The 20182-nt window shown below is 36.5% G+C and overlaps 1 long non-coding RNA gene across 1 annotated transcript; it reads right to left on the minus strand.

Moving 5' to 3' along the window:
• Positions 1 to 6004: 6004 nt before the first annotated feature.
• Positions 6005 to 19737, minus strand: LOC149772012 (uncharacterized). Its single transcript, XR_016418060.1, has 4 exons — positions 19608 to 19737; positions 14432 to 14689; positions 7502 to 7562; positions 6005 to 6868 (listed from the first exon to the last, which is right to left on the minus strand). It is a non-coding gene; the product is annotated as an uncharacterized LOC149772012 (long non-coding RNA).
• Between the last annotated feature and the right edge of the window lie 445 nt (positions 19738 to 20182).

Below are 20182 nucleotides of genomic sequence, written 5' to 3' on the forward strand. Positions count from 1 at the left end.
CTATTCGAGAACGGATACACAAGCTGCAGCACCCGTGCCTACTTTAACAGTACATGTACATGAACGTCTGGTTAGTATAATGTTACACTGGCTAAATTTAGCAGAACTTAGCAGAACGGAGTAATCTATTTGACAAGGTGGTGATAACCTGAAACAGCCTGGTCGGTTTGAGTCGATTGAGTTACTTTTGCCAAATTACTGTCCAGGGGACACATGTGAAAGTTACATTTTGAAAAAGAATGTCTGGCTTTTTATCTCCAACAATAAGTTGAACAGCATATGGTGATTTAAACAGAACAAATAATGTTTGACGGAATCATAACAGCAAAACCTGGCCTGTGACTGACAATTATTCCATAATGACTTGCTAACGTTATTGTGTGTTTCGAAAATGTACCCATGAGTGAATCGTGACTCGAACAGTCACATTGTTTATGCACATCTGCAATAGCCATATCGCTAATACAAATATATAGCGTTAATACTATCAATACAAAGGACAATTAAGGATGGTTGTCATGCTTAACTACGAGAGTTATCAGATTTATTCTTAATAACTAATTGAGCATGACATATAGCTTATGTTCAAAGCAAACTGAGCACATAGTGCCAAAATGTTTGACTAACCACCACTTGTCTGCACCATCCCTAGAAACAGATTAAATTCCCCACCCCTCCCTTCTGTATGAATCTATGTTGCACTCCTCACGGATATACATAAAACACAGAGCCGTGTTAATAAAGAAATATTTAATGACCTAACACTGATAACGTACCGCACTGTAAACATAAGCCGGAACTACATAAGGCTGAACAAAAAGGACCCTGTTCTTAAGAATGACATAATTAAATCTCTTTCGATGCCATGAATCATCAGACGTCTGATGTAAAACCTAAAAAACGGGTTGTAGGTCAAGTGATTTGGAAAAGCTCCACAGTAGTGCAGAGTTTATTTTCCATTTAGTAAGAAAACATTTCGCAGATATCTCCGGTAATATCTCTACATTTTGTGTATGTGTATATCCGTTATTATTGTCAGCATTGTGTATACTTAGAATAAGTGAAATTAGGGATCAGTCCTGGCAAACGGAATCCTGTCTAAGGCATGCTGAGAAAAATGAGAAAATATTTTACATTGCATTGCGTCAATTCAGGTATTCCTGTAGACCGTTTGCTCTTTTTTTCTTCTGTCGTATTATCTTTGCGACCACAGAGTTCTTCTCCTTGCATCAATTCTTTCCACCTTCTACAGTTATTGTCTTGCGCCTATTTCTATATGTAATCATGATTTCAGCAGTCCCAGTAGCTTAGCTGGTACAGCATCTGGGGTACGAAACCAGTCCAGGCCAGGCCAGGACAGCCCATATGGGCTAGAGTCAACGCGCCTAATTCATCTGCGTCATGGATTGTAACATATGATTTACTACTGCTCTAGTTGAGGTTAATTGGTCTGTTTTATTAGTGAGCCAGATAATAAACCTCGTCAATTTCTCGAACCTTCTAAGAGAATTCAAGGATATCATATCTGTTTGGTCCCTATTGAGTTTTTCCTATTTTGTTATTTGTCCTTCATTGGTTTTTATTATTCGGGATATGAACGGCTGTATCATTATGTGAACCCACGAGACCTAGGCGGCCGTCATAATTCCCAAGCAGTGATTTTATACTATTTTGGACTGGTCTTGATATGCTTTTTTTTTAATTAGATTAGATTCGTGTATAAAACTTATGATATTTTCGAATGTTAGATTGATATTGCGGTTTGTGTTCATCAACAATAACTCCAAACGACTTAAGGGATGTAACTCTGCCCAAATCTGGCATGGATAATATTGTTCTGTCACAGAGATACAATTTTAGTGACATGGTTAAATAATAATAAATACAAAATATCATCTATATATAAATTAAGATAATGCTATACGTGGCTAAGAGACTCAACTATTTTTGGGTATGACAAATTTGCTTATGTTGTATAATGCACCAATCAAGCTAGCCCTTTGATATTTTTGAATCGAATGTTCTCTACTCCTTGCTTGTTCTCTCCTGTCCCCAGCTCTTGAGCTTTCGCAGTTCGTTTCGTTGTATCACATGTACCGTACGCGGTTGAAATAGGTGATTAAGGTACGTTGTACATTATAAATTATGTACTTACTATTCATGCATTCCTAATGGCTGAAACTAAAGTAGGAACTGATACTTTTGATTGTCTATGCCAGGTCGAGCATGATTACCTTTCTGCTGGTTTCAATTGATAGTTCTAGCGATTAAACTGTCGTGACTTTGCTTTCAAGTTGGCAGTTACAATATGACACAGAGGAATTATGAGCAAACATAAGATAAAATGTACGCTAAAGGCAGATACGTGTGTGCGTGTGTGTGTGTGCGTGTGTGTGTGCGTGTGTGTGTGCGTGCGCGCGTGTGTGTGTGTGTGTGTGTGAAAGGATGTCGCTTAGTGGACGTTAAGTAAAAAGGAAACTAAAAAACTATTTGGACTAGTGGAAAAACTGCATATTTAAATCGCAATGCCCCAATTACTGAAAATATTCCATTAAATTGCTCATTCGGGCAGTGGACAGAGAGCGAGCAGGACCGGCTTACCAGGAGGGCTCTAAAGGTGATACTCGGTAAAGACAAGAAAAGCGCGAACACAGACAATAGAATGTGTCCAAGCACAAAAATACAGATATAACTAAAGAAGCTGTAGGACCAATTACTACTGGCCGCTGATAAAAATTCACCGGGGCTGACAAAGAGTGACTGAAGGGAGCAGACAACACGAGGCAGCACTCCGAAAGAAGGGCAGCCAGTGTTAAGTCGCACCACCAGAACCATTATTGATGAAAGGTGGAGAACAGGGTTAGCTAAAGTGATGAATGTTGTGGCACCATGGGAGTGTAACGGGGAAGCTACAGCACATGGCAGACTGCTAAAAGAGGGAGGCATAAGTCAAGTGACACCACCTAGATAACTTCCGATCGAAGCCCTTATATACCGGTCCAGCTACCAACTTTCGGGATGATGCCTGTTCCACTATAGCAGTCTCAGAGAACACCAGAGAAAATAAAGATTGCTACATTGGCTTAATGTATACGGCTTTCATTTTGCTGAAAACCATTTGAGATAATATCTTTATTTTTAAATCAAAATATGACCTGTTTTGGCACCACCATCAAAATTGTATCATCTTACTGTTCTTATGCCTGATACAAACTTTTTATAAGTCATTTCGGCTTTACTGGTTGGTATTTAATTAGTGTATCAAATGTACACTTTGTACAATAATTTCAACTTTAGAATAAATCATTTTTCAAACTTTTTGACTCAGTTGATTTGAACAATTGCACAGGTGGCTTACGAGATGCCAAATCTGGTTAGGTTCGTTGCTGGCGGGTATGACAGTTTTTCGTCATGGAGTGTCGAGTTGTCCTTAACAGATGTTGTAAACTACTCCCTCATAGTGGAGTCATCTGTCTGCCGTCCTGGATTGAACCTTCCGTGTCATATGTAGACCACGCTGAACCACTTTCGGACAGGACAGGTTCGCTGTGCAGTCGACCATGTCCAATGGGGCCAGGCAACTTACTCTTTCTGATGCTGCTTAGCTCTACTTACCATGTCACACATTGTGAACAACCGTCCGCTGACAAAGTTCCCCGGTTGACTGCAGGCTCTCCACCTTGCTGATGATGTCGCAGCTAAATGGCTGATGACGCATTGCACATGATAGTTATAATAATAATAATAATAATAATAATAATAATGATAATGATTATAATAATAATATACAGGTATTCATTTTCTGAAATTAATAACTGGGATTCCGTTTGTCAGGACTGATGTCTAATTTCAATTATTCTTAGTATACAAAATTCTGACAATAATAACGGATACACACATACACAAAAGGATAGAGATACTACCTGAGATATCTGTGAAATGTTTTGTTACTAAATGGAAAAGAAACTCTGTACTGCTGTAAAGCTATTACAAAGAATTGACCTACAACCCGTTTTCAGGTTTTACATCAGACGTCTGATGATTCATGGCATCGAAAGAGATTTAATTATATGTCATTCTTAGGAACATGTTCCTTCTAGTTCAGCCTTATGTAGTTCCGGCTTATGTTTACAGTGCGGTACGTTATCAGTGTTAGGTCATTAAGTATTTCTTTATTAACACGGCTAAGTGTTTTATGTCCATCCGTGATAGGTGCAACATAGATTCATACAGATGGGAAGGGTGGGGAATTTCATCTCGCTTTCTTGGGATTGTGCGTATGAGTGGTGGTTGGTCAAACATGTCGGTACCTTGTGTTCAGTATGCCTTGAACATATGCTATATTTCACGCTCAATTCGCTATTAAGAATTAATCTGACAACTCTCTTCGTTTAGCATGGCAACCGACCTTACTGGTACTTTATATTGGTTATTGTTAATACTATATTTTAGTACGAGCGATTTAACTATTCCAAATGAGCATAAACAGTTTGACTGTTCGTGTCAGTATCAGTCATGGGTCCATTTTTGAAGCACACAATAACGTTAGCAAATCTTTATGGAATAACTGTCAGTCACAAGCCAGGTTTTGCTGTTATAATTCCGTCAAACATTATTTGTTATGTTTGAATCACTACATGTTATTCAACTTATATTTTGCCGTTCTATTTCAAAATAAAACGTTTACACGTTTCCCCTGGACAGCAACATGGCAAAGGTAATTCAATCGACTCGAAACCGAATAGGCTGTTTCAAGATATCAACACCTTGTTAAATAGCTTACTCATTTATACGAAGTTCTACTAAATTGAGCATGTATAACAATATAATAACAAGATGTTCCTGTACATGTACTATTAAAGTAGGCCTCGGCGCTGCAGTTTGTGCATCCGCTCTCGAATAGATGGATCTTCCGCAATTGTTGTTAATACAAGGACGGACGCTAGAGAAGTCTAGACTGTCTTTTAATAATTGCAAATATATTGCTAAATTTACTATGCGTTTTGAACATCTGCATTTATTGCTCATTTGACTTTCAGTGATTCTCTTGTGTTTGAAATATTGCAAACTGATTGACTTTCTTTTTTAATTTATATTTAAACCGCGAATGACGAAATCTGGCCCAAATCTAAACTGTTTGCATGTTTGAACAGCGTAGAAAATCTATAAAAAATATTGTAACAAATCGACAAAACATTTAAATGGTAAACCGCATCTATCAACATTTCTGTTTTAAATTGAGCGCAGAATAGAAAAAGTTTATATATATATATATATATATATATATATATATATATATATATATATATATATCTATATATATATATATATATATATAGTAAATCGTTAATTGGAAAGGTCAGCAAACATCAATGACATGAGTGTACTGTTGCAAAATATTGATATAGATAAACAGCTGGAACTATTCATAGTACTACTACTACTACTACTACTACTACTATTGCTACTACTACTACTACTACTATCAAAAGCAACAATACCAACATTGATATAAAGAGTTAAAGAGAATATAGTGGTTAACTATTGTCGCAACGATTTGCCAACCGGTCATAATCTGGTATCTTATTGAAATCTTGACAAGACTGCATTTAGAGTTTACCTCTTTGTGGCCGAAGTCGCTAGAGCGGCCGCCACAGATGGTGTCGAGGGTTCGAGCCCCGGCCATATCATACTGACGACTTATGAAATGGTACTAGTAGCTGTCTCGTTTCTCCCTTGGCATTAAGAGATTAACGTTAGAACTGGTCGGCCTCAGGATAAGTTTATTTGCTAAATGTCTTCGGCATGATGCCCCACCAATAGACATCACGATAAACTGTAGCACTGCAGACATGACTAAAAATTGGTAAAGCTACGTTAAACTGACAAAAGACAAACATGTATTGGATTTTGGTTATTTCTAACTATATTTAGAGCTGCATACTTCAGTATAGTGCATGGCGTGTGCGTTCTGCAATGATGGATTAGTTTTAAATCAATATCTAAATAGGTCATTTCTATCCAGATGTCAAGAATTTTTCGTAGCCTCCTCAGTGTATACAATGATAAGGGTTGTATATACCAATACATGAGATCCGTGGTAGACAAATGATTTGAGTGCCGTACTTATGCACATAATGCAACGAGGTCGAATTCTGCACAGATTATGCTGTTCCGAACGTTATTGTGTCTTTTGGCAGAACAGTTTAGAATAATTTCCTCTGCACGATATAATCTTCAATGTGTTGACGTGCCGTTGAAATTAGATAATTAACACCCAGTTACGTTCAATTAAAAATTACAGATTGCTGTAAAATTTGCATATTCAAGTAATTGTTGGCACAAGCTGCACCCATATTATCTTGTTTTAATAAACCCTTCTCAGTGATACTTGAATGTCAATACACCCCTACCACGTTTCTAAAATTAAAGAGGAAAGCTGAAGAGAAAGGATGATTTAACGATCTTTTTGTATCATAACAAAATCCAATCATCGATTGAAATTACTTTCTGACACGCAATATGTATCTTCCATTCTCTTCAACATTCCCCTCGAGTCTTTATCGCTCCCTGTCTCTCTTTCTCTCTCTCTCAATGCAGATAAAAGAAGTGTATCCATTCAGAATGCGCATTATATATGCATATAAGGATTGCAATGTTAATGGTGCATTTTACAGAAACAAGATTTTATTTTGTGCAAACGTATGTGTATGTATCCGATGCTTGTTTCACTCTTCTTCAAACCAGGTTCAAGAATTCTAATAGGTTACATTGTGAGATCTTCAGGAGCTTCGATGTAGAGGTCGGTAGTTGATAAACGTTTTATTTTGAACTCTTTTTTGATACGACGGTAGAAACATTCAGGAGCCTAAAAAACAAAAGGAGAAAGCAAAATAATGATAATGTATAATATGCGCCTCACAAGAGATCCATTTACATCTCACCTAGACTAATATCAGTCATTCCAAGGAAAGGTGGTACACAATCTTGGAAGAATTTTAGCACAAAGCATTCACATTACAGCTGTCACCCAAGATCCTAAATAGTTATTATAGGTCTTATCTAACATGAAATATTCTAATTCTAATTTTCTAACTTACCCTCTAGCCTGTACCAAATGTGTATCTTGCAGATTTAAATGCCTTTGATAAAACATTATATGAAATGTTCTAAGGAAAGCAATGTTTGCCCTATAATTATAGTATTTCAAGATCTTAATTGCAATGCTGATTGTTGAGAAAGCTCAATGTTAAAATCATACAAGCTGCAATACATATAATACACAGAAGCTGCTATTTTTTCAATTGATAACTTGACTAAGATAAAAGCCACGCGAATAATACATACTGTGGTTGGTAATTACACTATGGATAAAACCTAGCTGACCACTGGGAACAAGTGAATTGCAGTGTATGACGTAAGGATAATATTATACTAGTAGAGGTGAGACGAGGAGGTATTGGGATATAATATTATCAATAACATGCGCAATATAGCTTACCTCCTTCGTCATTGTGATCAGTGATGCCAAGTCCTATCCAGTAAATTGCTTAAATTCGTTCCTAAAGGAAACGGAATTTGGGAACATTAGTAAAATTTGGGTTCTTCATCTTCCAACGGCTTAACAGTTATACCAAAAAGGTAGCATGAAAATAAATTTTGATTTCGAAATAAAAATATCATTAGCATTGTTGTATCTGTGCCTGATTGAATAAAACACAGTTCGGTTGACAACTCTGATATCGATATTGCAAACACAGCAGATATAATTAGCATACCACAGTTGTCTTTTGGGCAAATACCGCAGAACACCAATTGAAAAGAAAAAGGGTATTCTATAGCCCTTGTTGAAATCTGGCATGAACATATTGCAAAAATTGTACATAATAGCTAGCAAAGGCACACACACACACACACACACACACACACATATATATATATATATATATATATATATATATATATATATATATATATATATATATATATATATATATATACATATATATATATATATATATATACTAAACTAGTTCAAAATAATTTGGGATTAATGTGAATGTTCATAGGAAACATATGATGCTCTTCAGAATAATATGTGGTACGGATATATGAGTGACGGAATTGTTATATTAATGCCAATAGCAGCTTCCAGTATAAACTCTCAACACAGTTCAAAGTAGTGACACATACAGTTAACATCATCCGTGGAAGTCACCTTGCCCTTCTACTATTGTAAAGCGTTCTGTAACAAACACAATGATATTATTTACTGCGATTGTAACCCAAAGATAAGTTTCATAGCTTCAACGCTTCGAAATTTAAAATAAAGTCTATAGTGAAGTTTTTAGATAAATAGTTTTTAAACACTGGAATATATAATTTCCGAAATATTTAAAATATTACAGTAAACCCGATTGTAGGGCGTTTAAAGAATGGTTTATAAACTATGAAGAAGGTAGTGGTCGGTCGAATTAGCATTAATGTAATGCAAGTCATGTACATAATTGTTGTAAAAATATTGCCAAAGTTGGTCTTGATTACGCCCTCGCTAAGAAAAAAAAACGCACACTAACCAAATGATACATTAAACTTACATAACTGTCAATACAGTAAGTATCCTCATCGTACTTGTTTAATATCACTATATTAATTTGTAACATTTGGAATGATAAAACTAGATCCAATTATAGTTGTCTTTACAAACAATTGACATCGTGTAAGTAGATTTGTGGCCTAAGTGGTTAGAGCGGCCACCACGGATGGCGTCGATGGTTCGAACCCCGGCCATATCATACTGACGACTTATAAAATGGTACTAGCAGCTGTCTTGTTTCTCGCTTGGCATTAAGATTGTTTGTTTTTTTTAACGACGCATCAGCACTGTTAGGCTATTTAGCACCAAACAAAATGTTATATGTATAATCTTTTAAAACTTATAAACAATTTAATATCGACCAGAGATATAAAACAATAGTTGAAATTAAAACAGTAATATGGTAACGGTGCAAATTAAAGCTTCCCCATCAACGGGGGATGTAAATGTTGTATGATAATGAAAAGGTATTAAAAAGGGACGGTATATATAGTGCATAAAACTGCACAAGGTGATAGCATAAAACTTAGAGCTTAGAGTATATATTTACTGCTTTCAGGAACTCTATAATACGAATCATGTTTATAGTATCAAAAAGTTCCTTCATATAATGCACATTGTAATACTGATCGCGTGTATGTTGCAGGTCAAAACACTCTATCATAAAGTGTTTGACAGCGATTGGTTCTTTGCAAGAAACGCACTCTGGTGGGTCTTCACCTTTTAGTATGTGGGAGTGGGTTATACAAGTATGACCAGTTCGGATTCTTGCAATGACTACCTCCTCCCTACGCATGATTATGTAGGAAGGAATCCATTTCCTAGAGCTGGCTTGATTGCATGAAGTTTGTTATTCAATGTCTGCAACTTCCGACATAAGGACTTTCTGACACTTGGTTTAAAATCAGTGTACGGTAATTTAAAATCGGATGGTTCTTGAGTAAGGGCCATTTTAGCAGCGCGATCCGCTTTTTCGTTACCTTTAATACCAATATGGCTAGGTAACCAACAATATGTTATATTGTGGGAGACACTCATCTCGGTATTTTTGACGAGTATCTTTTTCAATAATGGATTCTCAAGTTTTCGATTGTATAGTGACCGAAGTACTGATAGAGAATCAGAGAAGCTGATTCTGTTCAAAATATGTTTGTTTTCTATATGTTGCAGAGCAAGGTCTATTGCTCTGATTTCGGCTGAAAATAAAATGATGTTCCATTTGGTAAGCGAACTTGCGTTGTGTGATTTCCACAAACGAAGGATGCAGCAACCTTTTCCTCATACTTTGATCCGTCGGTATAAATTCTTGTGTAGTTTTCAAATTCGGTGAGGAGTTCTTGATAACAGTTGTGGAAGACCGAATTGTTTGTCTCAGATTTCTTTCCATCGTGTAACGTAAAAAAGTTCTTTTGGTTGTTTAAGTAGAAAGGGTGGTGTTTCTGAGATGGACGTTTTGTGAATTTTAAAAAGATCAATTTTTGTACTGTCAAGGCTGGATGATATTCTAATGCCAAAGGAAGGTATGGCGTTTGGTTTATTTTCGTACAAGATTTTGTATTTGGGTTGAAAAACAGCCGAAAAAGCAGGATTCAGAGGGTTTGATTTTAATTTGAGAGCATACTGTGCGGAAAGCATTTCTCTACGATACGATAACGGTGGTTCGTTCGCTTCAGCTAGCAGGCTTTCACACGGGGATGTTTTAAATGCTCCCAGAGCCAGTCTTATTCCCTGATGATGAATTGGATCCAGCATTTTAAGATATGATTTGCTGCTGAACCATGCACAACGCAACCATAGTCCAGTTTTGAGTGAATAAACGTTCTATATAAATTCAGGATGACGTTCATATCAGCACACCAGTCAGTGTGCGCTACTACATTAAGTAGGTTAAATGCTTTTAAGCATTTAGCTTTCAAGTTCCTTAGGTGTGGCATACAAGTCAGTTTTCTGTCAAAGATTATACCTAAAAACTTTGTCTCCTCAACAGTTGGAATAGGTGTTCCGTCCAGCGTGAGGTTAGGTTCATCGTGGTGACGTCGTAACTGACAGAAATGCATGCATACCGTTTTTGATTTCGAAAATTTGAAGCCGTTGGTACTTTCCCAATTTTGTATCTTGTTTATATTTTGCTGTAGTTGTCTTTCAATTGTATGCATGTGCTTTGATCGATAACATATGAGAAAAATCATCAACATAGAGCGAGCAATCCACACCAGGAGTCATACGCTTGATGATGCTATTAATTTTGATATTGAAAAGTGTCACAGATATAATACTGCCCTGGGGCACACCCACCTCTTGCTCGTGCAGATCTGAGAGAGTAGAGCCCACCCGTACCTTGAATTCTCTGTCTGAGAGAAAGTTGGATATGAAAGAGGGAAGATGGCCTTTTAGAACAAGATCATGCAGGTCATTTAGTATCCCGTACTTCCATGTCGTGTCATATGCCTTTTCTAAATCAAAGAAAACCGCTACTAAGTGTTCTTTCTTGATAAATGCATCGCGAATGAATGTCTAACCAGATGATCGCTGGTGCTCCGGCCATATCTTAAGCCAGTTTGGAAATGATATATTAATTTCTTAGTTTCCATGTAACAGACAAGCTGAGAATTGATCATTCGTTCCGTTGTTTTGCGCACACAGCTTGTGAGTGCAATTCGTCGATAGCTGTTAGGATCTGCGCTATCTTTACCGGGTTTGGGAACTGGTATTAATGTTGCCTCTTTCCAAATTTTTGGTACATTACCAGTAATCCATAAATTATTGAAAATTTCCAGAAGGTCTGTTAATGATAGTTCTGTGATGTGTTTCAAAAACTGGTAATGTATTTCGTCAGGCCCTGTGGATGTATCGTGGGCCTTATTCAGAGATTCCATCAGCTCAAACAGTGCAAACGGTTGATTGTAACTTTCTGAGTTATTCGATGTGAATTTCAACCGTGTCTTTTCTTTCTGAGTTTTTAATCTTCTGAAGACTTCTGAATAATTAGAGGATGATGAATTTTTGGAGAAACTATCAGTAACTATGTCATGTTTGGAATTGATATTCTTGTTGTTTAGTTTGAGATGTGGAAAGGAATTATATTTTCCCTTTCCATTTATTTTGCAGATCATTTCCCAAACTTTCTTTATAAAGGAACGAGAATTTAGAGCTGAAACATATTTTTTCCATGATGCTCTTTTACTTTCTTTAATTCTGCGGCGGACTTTGGCCCGAACAATATGGCACTTAGTTAAATTTTTGGGCTTTGGACGATTATTAAACTTTTTCAGTGCTTCTCGGAGTTGTCTAATGGCTTCTTTACATTCTTTAGTGAACCACGGTTTTGAGGGTTTTTTACTGTTTGGTGAGGACTTGGGAATGGATTCTTCTGCAATGCCGATTAAAACAGAAGTAAAACATTGAAAAGGTTTATTGTCGTTTAAAACAGTATCCCTGTTAAGTCTAGTTGTACAAAGTGTTTCAAATTTGGCCCAGTCGGCTTTCTTTAAATTCCAATGTGGAATTGCTTCGTCAATTGTAAGTCGGTGTTGTTAAATGAGATTGGAAAGTGATCACTGCTGTGAAGGTCATCAGCGACCTTCCATTCATAGTCCAAAAGCAGCAATTGGGAACAAATTGTCAAATCGATGCATGTGTATGTACCCGTTCCTGGGTGTAAATGTGTCGGTGATTTGGTATTATATAGACACAAATCGTGTCTGGAAATGAAGTCTTCTGTCTTGTGACCTCTGTCGCTTATGTGATTTGATCCCCATAAAATGTTATCTGTATTAAAATTCCCGAATAGGACAAAGGAGGGGGGAGTTGTTGAACAAGATTGTCTAATTCGTTAGGTAATAGGTTGGTGTTTGGTCATATGTAAATAGAACATAAGGTAATCACTCGATGTAAAATGACGCTTACAGCAATGGCTTGTAAATTTGTGTTTAAAGGGATGACGCTATGAGGGGCTCTGTTGTTCACAATAACAGAGATTCCTCCTGAGGCCCTGTCTACATTATGATACTAGTTGTTAAACAGGGAGTAGGTTTTAAGTGTGATGTTATCCGTATCTTTCAAAAATGTTTCCTAAGACATAGTACTGCAGGATCATGTTCGTTTAAAAGCAGAAGAATATCATGGTAGTTGGCTTTAAGTCCTCTACAGTTCCAGTGTATGATGGTGTTCTTCATTACAAGTTTATATTGAGGATTCTGGAGCTAGGTTAGACCTTTTGAGGAGGCAATCTGTATGGTTATTTATCTGGAGGAAGTACGGGGGTGTATTTTTTGTTGTTAGGTCTGGAGCAACCTTGAGGACATAGAGCAGTTTCTTTCACATCCATATCCTCAAAGTCTCCAAACCTATTGTGCAGCTTTGTGGGGTCATCAGACCCCTTTTGCGGCCTATTTATTTGAGACTTTTTTTACTGTTTGGTGATCTTGGTGGTGGAGTATTGTTGAATGTTGTTTGCGTCGATGTTGAGTTTTTCTGGGGTTTGTAATGCGGAATGTTCCAGTCGGAAAGGGATTCAGGTGAGTTTGTTTGAGAAGGATGGGCCGGGGAGTGATGTTCTACCTTGTACAAGCTTCCTGGCCTATGGATAAGGGATGTTGGACGTGTATTTAACCCTCTGGATTTCCTTCTCCTGTTTCCATGTGTCGCATTCCTTTGAATTATCATGGTGTTCCATGCCGCAGTTGACGCAATGCGGAGTGGCTTTGGACTCTGGTTCCCGATGAGAAGGGTCGCCGCATCGGCCGCATATATGGCTTCTAGAGCATAGGTCTTCATGATGACCGTATCTTTGACATTTGTTGCATCGGAGGGGATTTGGTATGTATATCTCAACCTTAACTTGTAGGAATCCAACTTGGACCATTTTAGGTGCTGTTGGCTTGTTGAAGGTGAGTATAATAGTGTTGGTCTCCTGCAGATTATTGTTTCGTTTAATAGAATTCTGCAGACTGCAGTGACACCTTCATTTTTCATGCCCTCGACGATTTCTTTGTCGCTGACTATAGCTAGGTCACGGCAACGAATTACGGCTTTTGATGTATTAAGTGTAGAGGGGGCTAAACAGGTTACTGGAATATCGTGAAAGGTTTTAATTTTTTGGATATTTTCAGTATGTGCTTTGCACTTACACTCTACAACTGGCTTGCCGACTAATCCAAGTATAGTCTTTTCGACTATAAATGGCGATAGAGCAGCAAATGGTTTCGATTCCTCTTGTGATTGGATAACCATGAAGCGAGGAAACGATTCCACACCACATGGTTCATCATCCGACTCTGATCCAGTTTTGGTACGTTTATTATATTTTTTATTTTTGGGAATTATCCATGATGGCTTGATTAAAGTTCAGCACCCGTGCTCCCGGCACACCAACGAGCCCAACAAGGGGACTCTTTTCAGTGCCAGGGATACACAGATGCTATACTCAGTTGATACAATTACCTTTGATTGACCCGTAAAGTTGCCAATTTCTAGGGTCAGTAAAATTACCTCCCGATTGACCCGTTAAGCCACCGCCTTCTAGGAAGTCTTCTCAGAATTGGGAAAGGGAACGATGAAGGAATAGACTATAGGGGCAACGGTGGTATCAAGAGAGATACAATGAGAAAGATAAAGGTGATAGAGTAAATACATACTTACTAGGGCTGGGCGTGACCAGCTGATTTGTCGGGTCAGTAAAATTACCTCCCGATTGACCCGTTAAGCCACCGCCTTCTAGGAAGTCTTCTTAGAATTGGGAAAGGGAACGATGAAGGAATAGACTATAGGGGCAACGGTGGTATCAAGAGAGATACAATGAGAAAGATAAAGGTGAGAGAGTAAATACATACTTACTAGGGCTGGGCGTGACCAGCTGATTTGTCGGGACCGGGCCCATTCCGACCACCATTCCAAGAGAAGTAGAGGCCAAACCAGTGTATTGCATCGGAAAGCTCTGCTCAACTATCAGGATCCGTTCCTCCCGCGACACAGGACGCAACCCACGGCAAACACTTTGCTTTCTACTTAGTCGCCTTTTACGACACGTGGCAAGGCACGTCGAGCCAATTCTACAAACCCGGACCCGCAGGGGAACTTGGCATTAAGAGATTACTAAGAAAGAGAAACAAAACGTACAATAACGAAACGATAAATTCAACTTGCATAACTGTCAATAAAATACATATCCTCGTTGTACTTGTTTAAGAACACTATACTATACTAACTTGTAACATTTGGTATGATAAAACTGCATTCAAGTATAGTTGTCTTTACAAACAATTGACAACGTGTAACTAGCTTACTAGCCATGCAAATCAGTCTAAGTAGTATATATCCACTATAAAATAAATCTAACGTTTCTTATATTAATAACGGTAAGAGCAACACATACAGTTTTTTTCTTTTGTTGAATTACCTACATTAATATTTGCTGATAACAGAACAGGTGTTCTGAGGTGTTTGAATAAGCACCCTTGTCTGTAATCGTAACGTCACACACTGTCAAAAGACGATAATCCTTTTTTAAACTATTTAAAGAAAAAAGTAAGGGAAAGAGAACAACACATTTCCCAGCAAGAACCTTCCTATAAACTTCCTCCACCACAGCAACAAATAGAACGACAACAGAAACAACCACAACAAAAAGTATAATCTATTCAATCTCCTGAACCTGAAACAGAAGTTGTTCTTAAAGATCCATTTACGACTAAGTGTTATGGTATTATCGTTAAATCAAAAGCAGAACTAGCTCATGAAATTGCTCCAATATATGACGACATAGATTAATATGTAAAAAAGGAACATCCGAAAGCTCTGACCAAACATGATTGGAATAGAGATGTATATATCATCTTAACTAATCAAAATTTTCTCAAAGCTAATGACACTGTTTTCAAAAAAGTTAAATATAAAGTAAGAAATTATAACAGCGATTAAAACAATAAGAAGAATATGAAGATGTTCTTACTGAAATGTTGTGAAAACCTGAATCAAACACCGGAAGTGGATTATGAATCTGTGCTGACAGTGTTCATTCCGAAGTAGATATATTAGAAATAATGATTGGAGGAGAACGTGCTTGAAATAATTTTACAGAAAGTATTCATTAAATATCTGATTTTTGTCGAAGATTGTTTACAGTTGGTGTTATGGATCGTATTCTTTCTCATTATCTCATTAATGAATTTGCTGATGATTATTATGCGACTCAAACCAATTAATTAATCAACATGTATTTAAAAAAAAATGATTATTAGCAATGCGCAACGTGGGCCTGTAATGGTCAGGGTGATACAATCACGATTGCCAACGTATACAACGATTTACGGAGATGGACCTGGTGTTGTTCTTCAGGGTCTATTTAGAAGGATAGCCCCAAAAGCAATACCGAATGCAAAACAATTCGGAATGTATTATATTGAAAATATTCGTGATAAAGGTATTGCCTGAGGATTTGCTACACGTCGATCAATGTTAAATGACGAAGAAACGTTTTCATGCGTAATTCCCCTATCTAATATCTTTACTATTTGTAGAAATGTTAGAAAAGTTATTTTTGAAGCTAAATATAAAATTATAGATGTAATAAAAACTACAACAATTATGTAATCTGGGTTTCTGCTGCTGCTCACAATAGTATGGGAAGATTAACAAAACTTTCGCTGTGGATGCCAGTAATGACTACATCAATTACTGAAGAAGAAAAGTTAATTACTTTTATGAATTCAGGTGGAAAACTATTGCTATCATGTTTTCAGTGACCACATATAGCACTCAAGGTAATGTTGCTTTGTTATTTACATGGCGTATAAAGTTACACCAAAGAGTTTTTGCACCGAGGTATATATTTAATGCTTTACAAAATGCTAATCGACTAGATTCAAAAGAACGTTGTCATATGATATTGAACACACTTGCAGTTAGTGAAGTTTCTTTAAGGATAAATGGACATCAACAACCATCTGAATATATGTCATTATATTTTGACCAAAATCATGTAGCACGTGCATATCTTCGTTTTATGACATTTATGGGAAGTGATCAAAATATAGATACTGGTTTACAAATGCCACAGCGGAATTTTATAACACTGTATTCAATCTATTATTTTTCATTGGAAGATTTAGACTTTTTCAGGCAATTTGTTGTTGATATGCATTGTCGGGCTAGTAAAACCCCCATGGTGCTAATTACAGAACACTCGCTGTTATACTATCTGACAAAGCGATGTTACTTGAAGATGTTAGTGGACGAATGAGAGTTATTGTTGAGCCAGTAGAAAATATGTAATTAAATCACTCACGACATCTATAAAGTCATATCATTATGTCAGCGTTACTCTGACTCCTGGCCAGATTTAAAAGCTTCAGTCAAGTTCAGCAGAGAACTACGGGATATAAATATCACTTAAAAACGATCAGACCACTAGTGATCAAAATGAACTACCAGCTCAGACATTCAAAAGCGCCAATAAATCAATAACAGGCGTTAGGCTTTATCTTTATGCTGGTGCGGTTAAAGACTCATTTAAAACAGGCGGTATATTTCCACCTCTTACAGCTATATCAAAATGAATAGCTGTTGTAAGTACAGAAGTAGCAGGTACAGCTGCACCTGGTGCTGTTGGAACTGCTGCTGTTATGGCATTAAAGAAATCGGCAGGACCAGGATTTAAAAAAGAGGGAAAGGCTTAATTATCAGGAACTCCATATCGACGGGAAAAAGGTCTGAGCCTTCCATGATGATTTCGCTAATCCGTCCAATGTCAAATACTGATTTTCTTGAAGCTGTGAACGTAGCCATTGCTCGTTTTAAAGAGATCTTAAATAATAATCGTAGATATTTACGAATCATCTTCATCTACACCAAGACAAAAATAAAATGATGAAAATATAAGTAAACAGATTAGTGATGATATGTCTGAATTATTAACCTTAGCAGGTTTAGATCCATCGGAAGTGTTTGTATTTCATGATATGCAATGGAAAATAAAAACAAGTAACCTTTCATTTCAAGATCTTTTTTGGTTAGAATTAACGGAGTAACTGAAAATAGCATAGATGCGTTAGATAGTATTGTAAAAATAAAACTATGTGTTACGATGTCAACCATATCAGATAATATTTGTGGTCGAGTAATTAAAACCGCTGATACAATGACGGATTATCACAGTATGTCTAATAATAAAATTTCTGGTCTTGGAGAAACCAGATTCAGATAATGACGCTGTAACGAAGAAATGCATGCTTCCATTGAAGAACTCATTAGTTTTTAGTTAATAATGAAAATACCTCATTTAAAACTTATTATTCTAATCATGTACAATTGTTTAAGAATTTCCGTTGAAACAAATAGATCCATTTATGAAAGAAGTCGACCAGTCGTTGATATTTATCTCTGTGACATAAAAAAATTAGTGATAATGCAGTATATACTGTAGCATCTGATCAAGCATTATGGTCACCAGTCACCCTACGAGGTTCGATTTTCTGAATGAAATAATACCGATTTGTGTCGAATACGGAGGGTGGATTATTGACTAATGAATGCGGTTATATACATGTTATCTCGATTGATATGGTTGCATGTTATCCCTGAGGTATTTTGAGTGATTTGGACAACCCACACAGGAGATGACCAGAATATCGATAAACGGACCATTTCCAGATTTTGATTTGACTGGATTCGCTTGTATCGATTCATTTAAGTTTGCTGAAAATCTTCATCCAATTTGTTTTGTCAGGTTTGCCAAACACTTTTCTGAAGAAATGATGGCGCCTAATTAGTATTACAATACACGCTTGATGTAAAAATACTAATATTGGAAACGGTAAGTTAAGCAATTATATGATTTCGTCTACAGAAAGTAATGTTGTTACCACATCGAAAGATATATTCTGATGATGAAAATCCTGATACGACTGATTTTGAGAATAAAATCGCAAAAAGATCTTGGCTGAAACATAATCGGTAAATTTACCCAAAGAGGATCATATGTTCATAACTGACATTGTACAAGATTGATTATGGATGATGCTGAATTAGATTTTATTATTTCTGACAGAAGAAATATAGATAGGTTTGTAAGTCGAGAAACAGTTTTCTTGCCAAACGGAACTAAATTATGTACAATTGTGAGTTATAGTGATGTTGAGTCAGCGCACTATTTTCATTTGAGATATTCAATGCTCGCGTACGTTTCGATAAATCTATTATCGATGATAACTCCAATATCTGAGTTTGCTGTCGTAATTGTTACTAATTCGTTTTATATCAAGACATAATATACAGGATTGCTAGAACAACTACATATCGGCACTTATGCATCATGGGATGAATGGAGAATAAAACATGAATATATACTTAATTATTCTGAATCCGCCGACGATGAAATTTCGGATATGTATTAAAAACGATTATTACAATTTATCTTTATGGGCCTCAAGGTTCTTGTGATCGAATTATTCTTGAACAGCTGTTCACAAATAGTTGTATTAATACCTGCACATAGACTCGGAAGAGAAATAAAAGAAAAAAATTAAATCATGCACTTATCATAAATTCTTTAAATGAAAGTAAGATAAATGGACTCCTGAACGAATGGGAGGAAAATATATTCCAATAATTATTGTTTTTGATCAAATATGCACTGTTTCATTAGAAACGTTAAAATTATTTCTTAATTGGTTATTTTAACAAAAATACCACTGTTATAATGTGTGGCGATCATGGTCTACCACCACCTTGTGTTGGATTGTCTCCACATGAATGGCTGAGGAATTTTGTATATTATTATAAAGAAATAACTGATGATCATAGAGCACTTGATCCAGATTTAAGGAAGTTTAAGAAATTAATCAGACTACAACCGAACAAAATTCAGTGCGAAATAATGCGTGAAATAATTTCCGAAACTCCTATTAAAACCTCTGGACTATGAGGAGTCCAAATCATTTGATAGTGGCAAGTACAAAGATAGTTCTTGATACACTTCAATAACAATTATTTATGTTACATAAAGAAAACTTACCAAATCTACCCGTACCATTGTGTTATCGATCAGCAGATACATTGATATACTAGGATCGTCACAAAACAAAATCTTGTATTAAATGATATTGCTTTAGTTCCTGTGAATGTTACTGAGAGCGCATTACCTCCTGACTGAGTCAGAGACAAAACTCCAAAACGCTATGATACGCAGTGACGATTCATTCATCATAAGGATTAAACATCTCTGATACAAATCTTTGGATCGTTGATGATCGTATCCAATGGTCAAAATTAGTTTATATTGCAGTGTCTCGAGTCAGAGGAATATCTCAGCTGCTGCAAATTGTTATAGACTTCACGGAAAATAATCAAACTGCTGGCATTGGCGATGATATAGTTAGAAGAAAGATTAGTTATAAACGATGTGACAAACAGACAAACAAACACAAAACAACGCGATTTTACTATCAATCCCGAATTTTTATGACATTGAAATAACAGCAAAATACTCATTATGCGAGCTGTAAAACCGTAATGTTCTGGCGGCACTCAAATAATAATCCAAGACAATTAACTGTAGAGAGAATTAATAGTAGTATTTGACATACATGC

Source organism: Sinohyriopsis cumingii, unplaced genomic scaffold (genome assembly GCF_028554795.1).
Source record: "Sinohyriopsis cumingii isolate HCF-2022 unplaced genomic scaffold, ASM2855479v2 utg001527l, whole genome shotgun sequence".
NCBI lineage: Eukaryota > Metazoa > Mollusca > Bivalvia > Unionida > Unionidae > Sinohyriopsis > Sinohyriopsis cumingii.